We start from the raw sequence: 15246 nt of genomic DNA, 5'->3' as shown, positions 1-15246 counted from the left end.
GACTGACAGCTGTAGAGCCCCGCCCGCCACTATGGTCTTTGCTGGCCGCTGGGGGGCGCTTGAGGCTTACTGCACAGGCGCGGTCTCTGGTGAAAGCTGAGCAGGCTGCAGGGGGTGGGACTGAGAGGGCTGTGTTGTACCTAGTGACTGATGGCGTCACAGAGCCTCGCCTACCCTGGCACCATCTTTGCCTGCTTGGGGCTGCGGCTTTCTGCGCAGGTGCCATCATGAGTGACAGCCGGGCTGACTGCAGGGAGGGCCCAAGGGAGAGGCTGTCTTATCTGAATGACTGATCGGGGCTGCAGGGCCCACCCACCCTGGTGCCATCTTTGGCTGGTAGGGGGTCAGCCAAGGCCGTGCTGCGAAGGTGCGATCCTGAATAACAGACAGCCGGGCTGGCTGCAGGGGTGAGCCCAGGGGAGGGGCTCTCTTTTCTGAATTACCGGTGGGCCCTGGCGCCATCTTTGGCCAATAGGTGGCATCCAAGACCCTGCTGTGCAGGCGCCATCTTAAACGACAGCCGGGCTGGCTGTAGGGGCGGGCCCAAGGGAGAGGCTGTCTTATCTGAATGGCTGATGGGGGCTGCAGAGCCCACCCACCCTGGTGCCATCTTTGGCTGGTAGGGGGTCAGCCATGGCCGTGCTGCGCAGGCGCCATCTTAAACGACAGCCGGGCGGGCTGTAGGGGCGGGCCCAAGGGAGAGGCTGTCTTATCTGAATGGCTGATGGGGGCTGCAGAGCCCACCCACCCTGGCGCCATCTTTGGCAGGTAGCGGGCAGCCAAGGCCGTGCTGCGCAGGCGCGATCCTGAATGACAGCAAGGCTGGCTGCAGGGGCGAGTCCCAGGGGTGACCTGCCTTGTCCGGAGTGGCTAAAGAGGGCCGCAGCGACCTGCCCATCTTCTCTGTGTTGGCCGAAGGGCAGTGCCTGCGGCTTATTGCGCAGGCGCCATCTTGAATGACAGCTGGGCTGGTCGCAGGGGCGGGGCCATGGGAAGGGCTGTCTTGTCACTAGGGATTGACAGAAGCCACAGAGCCCCGCCTATCTGAGCGCTGTCTCTTGGTCCGAGGGGACCTGAGGTTTACTGCGCAGGCGCCATCTTGAATGACAGCTGGGCTGGTTGCAGGGGCGGGCCCATGGGAAGGGCCGTGTTGTCACTAGTGACTGACAGAAGCCACAGAGCCCTGCCTATCTGAGCGCTTTGTGTTGGCCTGAGGGGCGGGGGGCACCTGAGGTTTACTGTGCAGGCGCCATCTTGAATGACAGCTGGGCTGATGGTGGGGGGCTGGGCCCATGGGAAGGGCTGTTTTGTCTTGAGTGACAGAGGCTGCAGAGCCCCGTCTGCCTGAACACTGTGTTGGCACCTGAGGTTTACTGCACAGGCACTATCTTGGGTGAGAGTGGAGCTGTGGGAGCAGGAACCTAAGTGACTGACAAGGGTGTAGAGCACCTTTCACTCTAGTGCTGCGCATATTGAGCAAAGGGTGTCAGCCTAAGTGCACTAGTGCCATCTTGAATGACAGCTCCTTTGGCTGGTGAGGGTGAGCCCTAGCCCCGCCCACCCTAGCACTAAGTGTTGGCCGATGGGGGCAACAGAGGGGCACTGCGCAGGCGCCATCTTGAATGACAGCTGGGCCGGCTGTTAAAGGTGGGTCTGAGCCCCGCCCACCCTAGCACTAAGTGTTGGCAGATGGGGGATAAGCAGAGGGGCACTGCGCAGGCGCCATCTTGAATGACAGCTGGGCCGGCTGTTAAAGGTGGGTCTGAGCCCCGCCCACCCTAGCACTAAGTGTTGGCAGATGGGGGATAAGCAGAGGGGCACTGCGCAGGCGCCATCTTGAATGACAGCTGGGCTGGCTGTTGACGGTGGGTCTGAGCCCCACCCACCTTAGCACTAAGTGTTGGCCGATGGGGGCAGCAGAGGGGCACTGCGCAGGCGCCATCTTGAATGACAGCTGGGCCGGCTGTTGACCAGGGGTCTGAGCCCCGCCCACCCTAGCACTAAATGTTGGCAGATGGGGGATAAGCAGAGGGGCACTGCGCAGGCGCCATCTTGAATGACAGATAGGCTGGCTGTTGACGGTGGGTCTGAGCCCCGCCCGCCCTAGCACTAAGTTGTTGGACGATGGGGGCAGCAGAGGGGCACTGCGCAGGCGCCATCTTGAATGACAGCTGGGCCGGCTGTTGACGGTGGGTCTGGGCCCCACCCACTCTAGCACTAAGTGTTGGCCTATGGGGGGAGCAGAGGGGCACTGCGCGGGCACCATCTTGAATGACGGATAGGCTGGCTGTTGACTGTGGGTCGGAGCCCCACCCACCCTAGCACTAAGTGTTGGCCGATAGGGGGAGCAGAGGGGCACTGCGCAAGCGCCCTCTTGAATGACAGATGGGCCGGCTGTTGACTGGTGTCTGAGCCCCGCCCACCCTAGAACTAAGTGTTGGCCAATGGGGGGCAGCAGAGGGGCACTGCGCAGGCGCCATCTTGAATGACAGATGGGCTGGCTGTTGACTGTGGGTCGGAGCCCCGCCCATCCTAGCCCTAGGTGTCTCGGCCAATGGGCGAAGCAGAGGGGCACTGCACCGGCGCCATAGGAATGAGAGTGGGGCTGAGTGACTCTGTAGGTAGGCGGGGCTGCAGAGTCCTGTTCATTCATTCTGTGCCATCCCTGCTGGCCGAGGGGTGGGGCTGTGCTGCAGCTTTCTTGAGTGACAGCAGGCTGCAGGGGTGCGCTCACTGAGATCCGCCCCACCCTAACTGAGCCGAGCGCGGCCGCGCCGCCATCTTGTGCGGCTGCGCAGATGGGGCTGGTAGCGCCGGGCTTCCAGCAGGGGGCGCCAGAGCCCAGTGCCGGGAGGGAGGCTTGGCTGCGCAGCTCAGTCAGTGAGAGAAAAGCAGGTCCAAAATCCAGGGTTGAATATTAATAGCTTTGGAGGAAGGAGGAGGATGGCTCGACTGCGCAGCTCTGGGATCAATGAGAGAAAAGCGGGTCCAAGTCCAGGGTTTTAGTAGATTTGGAGGATGGAGGGCGACGTATTCTAACATGCAGCTCTGGGGTCCATGAGGAGAAAAGTGGGGTCCAAAGCCCAAAATTCGGGAATTTTAAGGGATTTTGGGAAGAGTGGGATTCTAAATGAGAAAACAGACTAGGTGGGCTGTGGGTGTAACATTTGGGGTCTGGGTAATTTGGAAGCTCTGGAAGCTGAAGGGATTTTAGGCAGAACCTTACAGCCTGTGAAATAGTCTGGTCCCGGGGGCGGTCCCGGGGGCGGCCCAGGTGCGGGGCGGGCAGGACGGTGGCCTGGGGAGCGCACTGCGCACGCACGGAGCCGCTGCGGGGCTCCACGGCTTTTTAAACCCGAGCTTTTTTGAGTGGGGCCTCCGAGTCGTGCCTCCACGCAAGATTTTTAAGTCCTGCCCCCACCCTCTGTTTTGAGGTGGGGAAAGTGACACACAGGATTCCTATTTCCCAGCTAGTGCGGCATAAAAGCATACTAAAAGCCAGTGACTGTAGCATTAAACAGTAACAATTAATGACATCTGTTGAACATTCATAAATGTCAAGTCGTTTTTGGTAAATACACTCTTTAACCTCACCAACTACAGTCTCCTGGAACCAGAGCTGTCATCGGGAAGCTGTTTCCCTCTGGGGTCTGTAATTGATTGAACACATACTCTGAGGCGCTGTGTGACTTGAATTATGTATGTGGTGTTAGTCTACTGCGAGTGTGTTGATAAGCCCTAAAATATTACATGTGATTAAATAATGATACCATTATCTAAAGATGATGATATCATGGAGGTACTGATATAGGGATGGCCAGTGCCATAGAGGTAATCAGTGGCAAATTGGGTTCTTGAATTGATACCTTAATGGAGAGCCCCAGAGACGGTTCAAAAACAGCCTAGAGATTGGCTTGAATGCCCCTGACATAACCTTGGGAAAGGGTACAACATAGCCTCAGGGAACATCCTGGGAGGGGTGCTCTTTCTGGTCTCACTTGATTTCTGCCATCATAGGAGACAAAGGTGGAGCTGTTATGGGGTCATTTCCTGCCTGAGGAACCCAGGAACTGCAAAATAAATTTGGTAGCTCATGTTTTTTGTTTTTTTGTTTTGTTTTGTTTTGTTTTGTTTCTTTTTCAGCTCTGCCTTCTTGATCCTCCACCCTTCTTGGAGACAACTAGCAAAAGGAAGAGAGACTAGGTCCAAATACCAGGTGGCTGGGTCCAGGTGAGTTGAGCTTCCTCTTCACAGGCATATCCTTGAACTGACCACTGTCCTTTCTCACCCTGACAATGTTGTGCTGCACACAGTTCCACATAGCTACTGGAGCACTGTCTGTGCCTTCTGAGAACACACAAACTCTCCTGGTAGGTTGAGTATTCACCAGAAATTTTCCTCGTTGGCCTCACACCATCCTTTTTGGTGTCCTTCCTCTTTTTTCAAAACTCATCTACTGCCTCAAGCCCACTCCTTCTCTCTTGTTTGGTGACTAAAGAAGCATGAGTGATTCATTGACTTATCTGCCATTGTTGATGGAGTATATACTTTGTGCCAGGTACTAGGAACATGACTCCAGTAGGAAAAGAAATGTTTTCATGGAGTTTATAGTCTTTTGGGGAACTCAAGATGTGGAAAACATAATTGTGTGATTTGTGCCTTTGCACGAGAACATTCACTGGGGACAGCTGACTTAATGTGGGAGAGGCCACATAGGGCCTCCCTGAGATAGTTGGGCATGTTAAAGCTGAGCCCTGAAAGACTGTGAATGGTGTGTGTCATGGGGGAGTAGTCCTAGCAGAGGGGACAGGGATGTTCCTGAGGGATGCAGAGAGAGGAGCCAAAAATCCAGGATGCCTAGAGCAAGGGAATAGTTGAAATGCATCTGACTGAGGTGGGAAAGAGGTGAGCTGGGACTTCATAGTGAAATGCCTTCAATTGGTGGTAAGTATTTGGGCTTGACCTGAAAGTGCATTGGGAGGCCATTGTAGTGTTTTAACTGTGGGAGTAACATGATAGTCATGTTTTTCATCATGGTTTTGAAAAGATCATCTGGTTATAGGATGCAGAAAAGGAGGGTGGACATAGTGAGTGCAAAGAAACCACCTCGGGTCTGGGTGGGAGATGGTGGCTTGGCTGTGGTCACATCATGAGGGGGGAATGAAGAAGGTGGATTTGAGAGGTGCTAAGAAGGAAGACTCTGCAGGTCTTACTCTGTGTTCATGGCTCACTGGCTGATTCAGAGTAGGCACAGTAGATCATGATGAGAGGAAGTGAGTAAATAGCCAGGGGTTGCCCATTTGCTCGTTCTGTTAGAAAGTGTTGGTCTTGGCCCTGATCCAGGAAAGGGTCATGCCAGACTGGGGTCTCCAGAGGTGAGTGATGCCATCCCAGGCCTCAGAGTGTACTGAATGAGAATTCTCATTACAAGGAGAGTAAGGAAACATGCTTACCATGATAGGTACCTATGCTGGTGGTAGAATACTGCCTGGGGAGAGGCTGGCATGCCCAAGTGGGTCCCTGGAGATGGGTTGGTGTATTCCTGGCCTCTGAATACTCAGAGTGTCCAGTATGGTACTCGAGACTTAGAAACCTTCCTTCACCTCAGGACTCACAGTGGTAAATCCACACCTAATGAAGTTCAGGAGACTTAAAACCTTACTGATAATGACTTGAGATAGGATGTTTCCATTCCCTCTATTTTGGTTCATTAATTCATGGTAGGAGACCACCGTAGTGGGGACCCAGGTGCTCAACACTGCATATGATCATCAGATTCTCTCCCTGTGGGCAGTCCTACATGGGGAGCAGAACCATGGTGAGAAGGTTGCTTGGTGAGTATGGAATCAGAACCAAGAGGACGTGGGTGAGCTTTAATGGCACCACCTGTAATGTGGCTTGTGCAGCCTTCAGGTCACAGCGCAGACTTTGCTATGGTTACAGGGTACTGGAAGCCCCTTATCTACCCTCCCCCGTACCCTTCCCAAACTCCATTCAAGTTAGGTCTGATTTGAGTAGCTCTTGCTCCTGCAGATGGTTGAATGAACTATGTTTGGTGGCCTGCTTTTTCATGCCCCCTCCCCTTAAAAATAAGATACGCCAGTTGTTATCAGAATATGGTCAAATAAGTCATACTAGTTTGGAAGACATTTTTTTTCTCTTTAAAGTAATTCGTCTTGAGCCATTTTTGTGCTGTCCTTAAAACTGAACACCTAGATAACATTTCCTCTCTCTGTAAACTTTTGGGGAAATCCCTCAAGAATGGACAACAACAAGGAGATTTTGCTGCAGTGTGGTAAGTGCTAAGCAGATGTGATAGAAGTAAGATATGATAGAAGTAAGTAAGTAATGCTGAGATTGAGGAGCCCAATAGAACAGAGGGTGGAGGTCGTGGCCTGCATGATAGTGTTGGCAGTCATATAGTCCTGGCTTATATTCCCATATAAAATTGCCCCCCCCCCCCAGCTCCTGCTGTCCCATGTGTACCTTGTTCATAGTTGATTGGACCAGACTGGATACCTAAGCCCTAGTGTAGGCGTCCTCAAACTACGGCCCACAGGCCACATGCAGGCTGCCTAGCACATTTATCCGGCCCTCCAGGTGTTTTTGCCGCCGCTGCCTGTCCTGCTTAGCAGCCGACTCATCCGGGGCCCACAGTGTGCACTCTCTAACGGTCTGAGGGACAGTGAACTGGCCCCCTGTTTAAAAAGTTTGAGGACCCCTGCCCTAGAGCATTGGTTCTTAAAGTATAGCTCTTGAAGTCGCATGCACTTTCAAACAGAGAGTTTGGACAAAGGGGTACAGACTGATAATGGTGAGTCTGTCAGGGTTGGGCACTTAAACTGGGAGGTGAGGTAGGCCTGGGGCTGGGACTGCATCTTCCTCCTTGTGCATGCTGAAGTAGAGAATGTCGGTCTGCAGAGAGAGGCAGGAGAATGGAGCAAACAAGAAGAGAGAAGAAACCGCACACCACACTGTCCCTGAGAGATGAAGAAAGTAACCTCCTCGGTTCCTGACTTTAAAGTTCTCAATTCCAGCCCCCTTTTAATGAGGTAGGTAGAACAAATTAGGGGGCTGAATCTAGGTGCATCATGATGAGGAACCAAAGTAAGTAAGTAGAAATGGGGCTGAAGGAAATATGGTGGAGTTTCTTTTGTGTCTGATGGGGTGTGAGAGCCTGAGATCAAACAGTGGGGTCACAGGATTTCCTTCCTTCTTCTTGCATGTGGTCCCAGACACATTCCAGCATCTGATGCTGTTCTTTAATTGAGTTCTTTCCTGTTCAGTTCAACACTGACCCATGGTTTCTCTAATTGAGGCCAAAGATCTCCCCCAATTGTGGTGAGGAGCTGCAAGTATTTCATCTTTGTTATGTATTATATTAACTGTGAAACCCCTGCTTTATTTTCTACTCATCTTATGGAATGGGAGTGAAGTGTCATAAAATATCCAAAGAATTGCATCAACACCACCGCACAGACCTCAGTGGCAACACTGTCATGCAGCTGGCAGTGCCACTGTCCTGTGGTTCCAGAAGTTCCAGGTCATGGATGAAACTTACTCTGTATACTTAGATGTTTCATGCTTATAAGATGCCTAGTGTATTTAAGAACAGATTCTTTGAAGGTTGAAGACCAGCCAGACACTTGTAAGTACCCTGTCTGCCCAGCCACGTAGAAGGGTCCTGCATTACTGGCCCCCACCACTTGGCTCCTCTCTTTCCCTCCCCTTGGAATTGGTGGCCTCACTTCCCCTGTCCCAGAGTCTGGCTGGCCCCATTGTCCCCCCCCCTTGCACTTGGCTACTACTCATGCTAAGATTCTTGTTCCAAAGAGAAAGCAGAGGGAGATGTGGAAGCTTTAATAATGAGGGGCATGTGGGTACCCAGCTTCAAGCCAGGAAATGAAGATGGGTTTGTTCTGAGGCAGAAATTTGGTCTTGAGATGTGAGACAGATGGAACAGCTACCAGGCTTCCCTGAAAATAAGACTTACCCATAAACTAAGCCCTAGCAGGATTTCTAAGCATTTGCGGAATAGAAGCCCCACCCCGAAAATAAACCCTAGTGATGGGCGTGGTTACGCAGCACATCTACACAACGCATGCTTTCGTCTCAGAGTGGTAAAGAAGATGAGCAGCCCTTCTCAGCTGCCCCATGAGAGCTCTGTGGCTCCACGTGAGAGATGGGGGCCAGTGGTTCTATAGGAAGTAGAGTGGCAAGAAATTCAGGATGGAATTCAGGGTTTGGAGAGTGATGGTGATATTCCAGAAGAAGACGCCTTCATTCTATTTGAATAAATGTAGATTGTTGTACCGTACTTAAAAAAAATAACACATCCCCTGAAAATAAGCCCTAGGGTGTCTCCTTGAGGAAAAATAAATATAAGACCCTGTCTTATTTTCGGAGAAACACGGTAGCTTTCAGTGAAGCGAGTGTTTGGGAGTGGAGCTAGATGCTGGGTAGTGAGCCCCCCCGTGTAGTGTACTCACTGGAGAGGGGTGCACAGATAGTGACTGAAGGATGGCCCAGGAGTGCTTAGGGAAGGTGAAGGGGATCAGAGATTGAACAGGGAGGCTGCATCAGGGGGCCCAAGCAGGGAAAGGTGAGGAGCTAATGAGCTGTAATAAGAATTTAGAAAAGAAAAGGAAACACTCTACAAAATGACAATTGAATTTACTTCCAAATTTTTATATTCAATTTTTTTCTGATTGTGAAATTAAAATAACATTCTAAGTAGGAATGGAAAAAGAAACAGAAGCATGTATTATTAATCACATTTTATGATAGATTTTTCCTTATATTATGAATAGTACTTATACAAGTTTATGTGCAAGTTCTCTTCCAGTTTAGTTTATATTGCTACTATACATTTAAGTAACTATATTGTTGTATTTTTTACTTAAGTGAAATCATTACATTCATCAAACATAGCAAACTCAAGCTTTTCATCTATAGCTTTGCATTCTGAAAATTGCATTATATTCCATTATGTGGATATTCTCATCACTTCCTATGCACACAGAAATTATGGCATCAGTACCACTACACAGACCCCAGTGGCAATTAATTTGCAAACATATGTATAGATTTTAAAAGGTTTAGTAATAACTGCAACAAACTTATCAGTCGATGTGGCTTGCAGTTTTTACATTGAATAGTTTGCAATACCTGAACATAGTATTAATGCTATCTTTTATATTTATAATAATCAGAAAATGTACAGAGTTTCTGAAAAACATAACTTAATGATTACTAACATTCTGTTAAAGATATTGTTTTCGTTCCTTGTTTATCGAAAACTGAGGAGGAATGCTGTTTGTTGAGTGCAGTGACTTATTTTAGTGAGAACGGAGTATGTTATAGCCCTGGTTGCCTTAGCCTTTCAGAGATGTGTAGTTGAAATATCTAATTTCTTGGGGGAGGCTCAACACCAGCAGTGGTTTTATTGGTCTTTCCTAATGTCAGATGCCAACTCTGGTCTTTGAAACGCGTGCTTGAGTAACTGGCCAGACACTGAAGTGTTGGCTGTCCCCTCTTGTCTGTTTTGTTAGAGTTACCCTTTACTATTTAGTCCTAAGAAAGTTCCTAGTTTATAGTAAAGTAGTTAATCCTTTTATGATTTAAAATCCTTCCTTTATTATAAACTAAGTCCCCATGCGTTTAGGTCATTTTACAGACAAATCACCTCCCATCCCCACCCACTTAGGCCTCATGTAGGGTGGTCTCGATATTCCTGTGCATTTATTCTTCCATAAGAACTGCATTATCAGTTTGTCTAAGCTCCTCAAAAAAAGCTTTGTTAGTGGTATACATACATCTTCATTTATTTGGGGCTTATTTTATGTCCTGTAAATTTTTAAAATTTTGTTTGTGGTTGCAGATACTTTGTTAAACTTATTTATGGGGATTTATTTATTTTACTATTATGGGGGTTTTTTTCTTGATGTATTTACTGCTGAGGTTTTTCAGTTCAAAATAGTCCTTTCTCCATATTTATACCTTTCTTTTTCTCCAACTGCATTAGCTAGGACTTCCAGGATAATGTTGCATGGTGTTTGTGGTGTCCCTTCCCTGTGTCCACCTCCAGAGGAACCTTTAGTGTTTAATAATATGCTTGCTTGCATTTCTGTGAGATAAGTCTTTATTATGCTTAAGTGGTCTCTTAGTCTTACTCTTTGCTGAGAATTTATAAGGAAAGGCTGTTGAAGTTTGCAAATACTTTTTAACATGTCACACTGCTCATGGGCTCCACCTCCCCCATTATCCATTGTAGGTAACGGTTTAGCTTCAGGGGACATCATCCTGTATTCCTTGAACAGCTTTTCATGGTCATGGGCTATCATTTAGACTTTGCTAGGTTGGGTTTATTAGATCTTTTTGCATTTGTACATCAAAGTTTATTGAATATCTTCTATGAAAATACAGTGATAAAAAAGGCAACAGAGCCCTTGCCCTCGAGCACCTTGCAGTAAGGCCCTCGAGCATCTTGCAGTAGGGTATGAGTGCAGTTGCTCTAATGTTCCGTTGGGTTCACACATCTGATTATTTGGGTACATTTTTACTGATGGCCTTCCTAGGCCGTCCATGGATAGACTTCCTCCTCAGCGTTAATGTTTTATTTGATAGTGTCAGGCAATCCTTTAGACTTTTCCTCCCATCAGCCATCTGCAAATGCATATATTCTGTTTTCTTTAGTGGTAGGCATGGCTGTTGCCATGGAGAAGCTGGCCTGGGGTAGTGGGGGCCAGGTGGGTAGAGCAGTTATGCTTTTGATTGGTCAGACTCGCTGTCACAGAAGGAGGTCACCTGGATCTGGTCTTCCCCAGTGAGGGTGAGATAAGTATGGGGCTCTGGCAGGTACTAATTCAGCATCCGGCCCCACTGCTGGTTGCCGTTTGGGCTGCAAATGGAGGACAGAGTGAGTGAGAGGTAAGGGTTGGGTCACTTGGAGGGCAGCTAACCTCATCACATAAGGCTCACCTGGTGTCAGGTAGCTGAGCGGAAGGATGTTGACCACTACTTCATGTTCCTGGCTTTGGCTGTGGGTTGCTCTGACATGACCTGTGTTAGACCATGGTTACAAAGCAACAACATACAACAGATCACATGCTTACCGCTCGCTAGTGATCATCTCTTCACATTGCTTCACGTGCAGAATGGTGTCACCTGCCATCATTATTCAGTGCTCAAGGTTTTACCTTTTACAAACTGGAAACTAGATGTATATATGCCAGGATTTAACCATAATGTATAGCTAGCTGACTTTTTAGCTTTTTTCTTCTTACTAATATTTTATCTACTTGGCTATCTTTGTCCTTAAATGGAAACTTGGTGGTTCAAAAGCCATAGGTGGTTTTTAATGTCTTTAAACATAGGCCAAAGTGGCATCCAGAAATGTAGCTCATGCCTGCACCAGCCGGCTTCTCCACACCCCCACCAGCATCGATTTTTATCTTTTGAACATTTGCTCATTTGGGAGAGTGGGCAAGGGCAATATACGTAACTGCAACATTTGTACCCCCACAATATGCTGGAAAAAATAAATAATAAAAAGAAAAATAAACGTATTAAGTAAAAACAAACAAAATTTGCTCATTTGACAGGTCAAAAAAGTGTTCATTGTAATATTTTATGTTTCTTTGATTTCTGATGTTAAGTACTGGCTTTTATGAGAGTAATATCATGAACTTTATTAATGTTCTTTATTTGCATATTGGACTATCTTTTTCTTAATACTAAGAGTTTCATACATTTGAAATATTAATTGTCATCTATGTTGCAAAATACTTTCCCCTTCCATTTCTGGTTTGTTTTTATTTATTTAGAGGTACCTTGTTATTTTCAAAGGTTTCATAATATCCATTATATGAATATACTGTATCTTGTTTATAATCAACAGCACTTCAAGGAATATATTCTTGTACATATGTCATTACATATCTCTGAGATAAATTCATAGAAGTAGAATTGATAGGATAGGTAATTGATACTTTTAATTTTGATAAAATTTATATTGCCACAAACAATATATGAATGTGCCTATTTCTTCACATACACACAGACATATATATTATTGTTGATCTTTATGATTATTCTGCTCCCAAAGCCATTTCTTCATTCTCAAGAGTTTTCTCTGCCATGGTGGAAAGGAGTAGCTAAAGTCTGATTTTTTTTTTTTTTTAAGGTTTGTCTGTTAAAAATCTTTCATTTCTCAATGCTCTTGTTGACCAAAGGCTGTTCTGGTTGGCCCGATAAGAAAATCTTGAGCATGTTAAACAAAGATTGTATTTGTTTAGTCCTGAATTTCTCAAAGAAGTATGATTTTTTTTTTTTGTACAGAAGATGGCGAAAACTTGTGATAAGGTACTTATAGACATTCAAGTGGTCACATTATTAATGAGTATATAAAGTGTTTCATATCTTTTCATATCTTTTCTGTGCTCTGGGAATGTTTTTTGTAACATAGTAAATACTTTCTTTGTTCATGGAAAGTTTATTTGGAAAGTTCCTCAAATTATTTCAACTTTTTAGTATCCTTCCCTGGTGGTCATATTTTCTCTGCTTCCCGAGTCAGGTTTGGCTATTTATATTTTCTTAAAAAATTTTTGATTTCCCATAAACTTATTAAGCCTTCAGTTCTGATATATAGTTTTCATCTAGTCATGCTTTATGCTTCACATATATGTCTGTCAGGGAGAGAAATTTACATAATATTGAAACATATATAAATTTTACATAAGAGAGTTATAGTTTTATGTCTTTCTCTCCTTACGCCTTAGCTTTGTTTTTCTTGTCATGTTGTAATAAGCTAGAACTCGATGGAATAATGTTGAACAATAGCAGCGTTGACTTCAATGAGTTTGGTCCACAGTGGGTTAGTACTATCTTTTTCTTGGGTTTTTTAGTTCTGCTTTCATAAAGACAGTGTGAAAGTTTCCTCCTCTTGGCATGGTTTACACAGCATGGGAATTGTCTGGGCTTTCCCCAAAGGTATGGAAGGCCTCACCTTAGCACTGTTTGAGTCCCCAGCTACTTGGGGAGTTAATTTTCTGACGCTTCTTTTACGTTTCTTCCTTGTTTCTTAGTTCACGTATTTCTTTCTTTAAAACTCTGCAGGTACCTGTGTTTTGACTCTGTTCGTGTGGAGATCTGCTTGGTCTGAAGTGCCAGGAAGGATCCTGTACCCAGACAGGTGATTACAGACCTGAGGGCATCTCGTTGCACAAGAATGGGGGCCAGTGTCACCTTGGATACCGGAACATTCTGAGCCTGGATGCTACAGAGTGGGATTGGGCCCTCTGCCCTTGCCTCTCTTCCTCACAGGCACAGGATTCTGATCTTGCCCCATCCTGGGTGGGAGTGACCCTGTCCTGGTGTCTGCAGTGTCACTCCAGTCATCTGGAGCCTGGACTCTGGCCTGTTGCCTTCCCTTGCTAGGATTCTTTTGCCCATCATAGTATCATCTGTATTGTCCTCTCTGTTGTGTCTCGGTCCTCCTAAAGGAGAGCAGGGAGGAAGTGGTCAGGTCGCCAAGGTCTTCAGGATCGAGGCATTTGTATTGGGTGGTACTGAAGCTCCATAGGAGGATGACAGCACAGGAGAGCGTGGGAGGGCGGTTTGGAACAAGGGAATCAGCAACGCATTACTGAAAAGAAAAACATGAGGTTACTGCATTTACTTCTAAGTGATAATATCTAGTCAGAGACTGTGAATAATTGAAATACCTTCAGCTTTCCATTAGACTGCTGTTAAATTTTAAAAAATCAGTTTTAAATTTGTTTTCTTTTTAAAACAAAGGCAGAGAATTTTTCCTCCATGTGGTTTTGTTCCTTGGAAGTAAAGCCAGAAATACAAAACCATTAGGTAGTTAAGTCACCCTCCCAAACTTAGATATCTTTCCCAGTTGCCCTCCTTTTTGCACCAGTTGTGCGGACCAGTAACAAAAAGACAACATAATAAAACTTTGTTGATTGCAAAAATGGTTTAAGTAAAAGGAAATGTGTAGCTTTACTCGGTTACATAAGAAAAAAAGAGAGATTGAAAATGAACATTTATGTCCAATCTAAAAAGTTAGAAAAGGGGAGGGGGTACATAATACAATAAAATAATGACAAAAATAAATTAACTAGGTAAAGAAACAATAGAGGACTATCAAAATAGGAGGCTGATTCTTCTGAGGCAGACTAGATCTTTGGCAGGAATGATCACGGCAAAAGAATGTGCCATAGCATTAGGAGGCTCAGTGGTCTCTCCCTCATGTTCTCACGTGTGAGTCGGGCCAGTTTATCAGCTGTGTAGGGTGTGGATGGGTTCATCTACCTTTAATTTCCCCAATGCACCAGGCACTGTTGTAGAGAGCTTCTGTACCCTACCAGTGCTTCCCATCCATGCCTGCCTGTGAGCACTGAGAAAGACTGGCAGAAAAATGACCAGGTGAGGGTGAATGGGCACCCTCAAAATATTCTTTTTGAAACAGTGGCATAGAGGTTACCCTAGGATGTTTCTCCTCTCCTCAGAAATTATGCTGCACTTTTGCAGGCATGTGTGAAGAATGCTTGTCTGCATCTAAAACCAGTTTTAAAATGGATTTTGATATGTCATCTTCAATATGGCACAGCAGTGTCGAGATCTGCCTTTGTGTAAGGCACCAGGGGATAAGTGATGGAGAAAGTTCATCTCTACTCCCTTTACAAAAGTCTACAGTTTAACCTCTGGGAGATAGGGCAATAAACCCAAATAAATATTCAGGAATAATTGTGATACATGCTTGAAATACTAGTGAGTGGAGTGAGTGTCAGGAAAGAAACCTGGTGAAGTGGTGTTAGCGTGAACCCTGAGGGCTGCATTTTAGAACTTGTGCGCCGAGGAGGGGGTCCTGAGCCTCCCTGCAAAACTGGTATCTAGTGGAACTTCCCATGGGGATGGGAGTGTCCTCGTTGTCTAGTGGATAGCTGCCCAGCACTGTGCCTAGGGAGCACTTGAAATGTGCTAGTCCAAATGAGGAACTGAATTTTTAATTTATGGAATTTTAATTGAAATAGCCAGGTATGGCCAGCAGCTGTATTATACAGCAGCACAGATGTAGAGAAATTAATCAGTGAAGAGAAAATGCAATCATTTGCAATCATATTGCCCAGAGTTGAATGCTCATAACATTTTTGAGTGGTCTTCCATTTTTTATGTGTTGTTTTCTGTGTTCCAGAAAACAACATTTCTTCTTAAGGGAAGAAATGCTTAGACGTGGCA

The 15246-nt window shown here is 46.3% G+C and overlaps 1 protein-coding gene across 8 annotated transcripts in view; it reads left to right on the top strand.

The window, feature by feature from the left end:
* PEG3 (paternally expressed 3) overlaps nucleotides 1–15246 on the top strand; it is a 48723-nt gene that overhangs the window by 18848 nt on the left and 14629 nt on the right. For 2 of the 8 annotated variants that reach the window (XM_075993294.1, XM_075993295.1), the window contains exons 3-4: nucleotides 4144–12990; nucleotides 13117–13192. The gene's annotated coding sequence lies outside the window, so the exon portion shown is untranslated. Of the gene's footprint in view, nucleotides 1–96; nucleotides 408–4143; nucleotides 12991–13116; nucleotides 13193–15246 lie in introns of those variants that run through there. The other 6 variants (XM_012748580.3, XM_012748573.3, XM_075993297.1 and 3 more) reach the window with 4 other exon arrangements.

Source organism: Microcebus murinus, chromosome 16, assembly GCF_040939455.1.
Source record: "Microcebus murinus isolate Inina chromosome 16, M.murinus_Inina_mat1.0, whole genome shotgun sequence".
NCBI classification, from domain to species: Eukaryota; Metazoa; Chordata; class Mammalia; order Primates; family Cheirogaleidae; genus Microcebus; species Microcebus murinus.
This window is presented reverse-complemented; position numbering and strand designations above follow the sequence as displayed.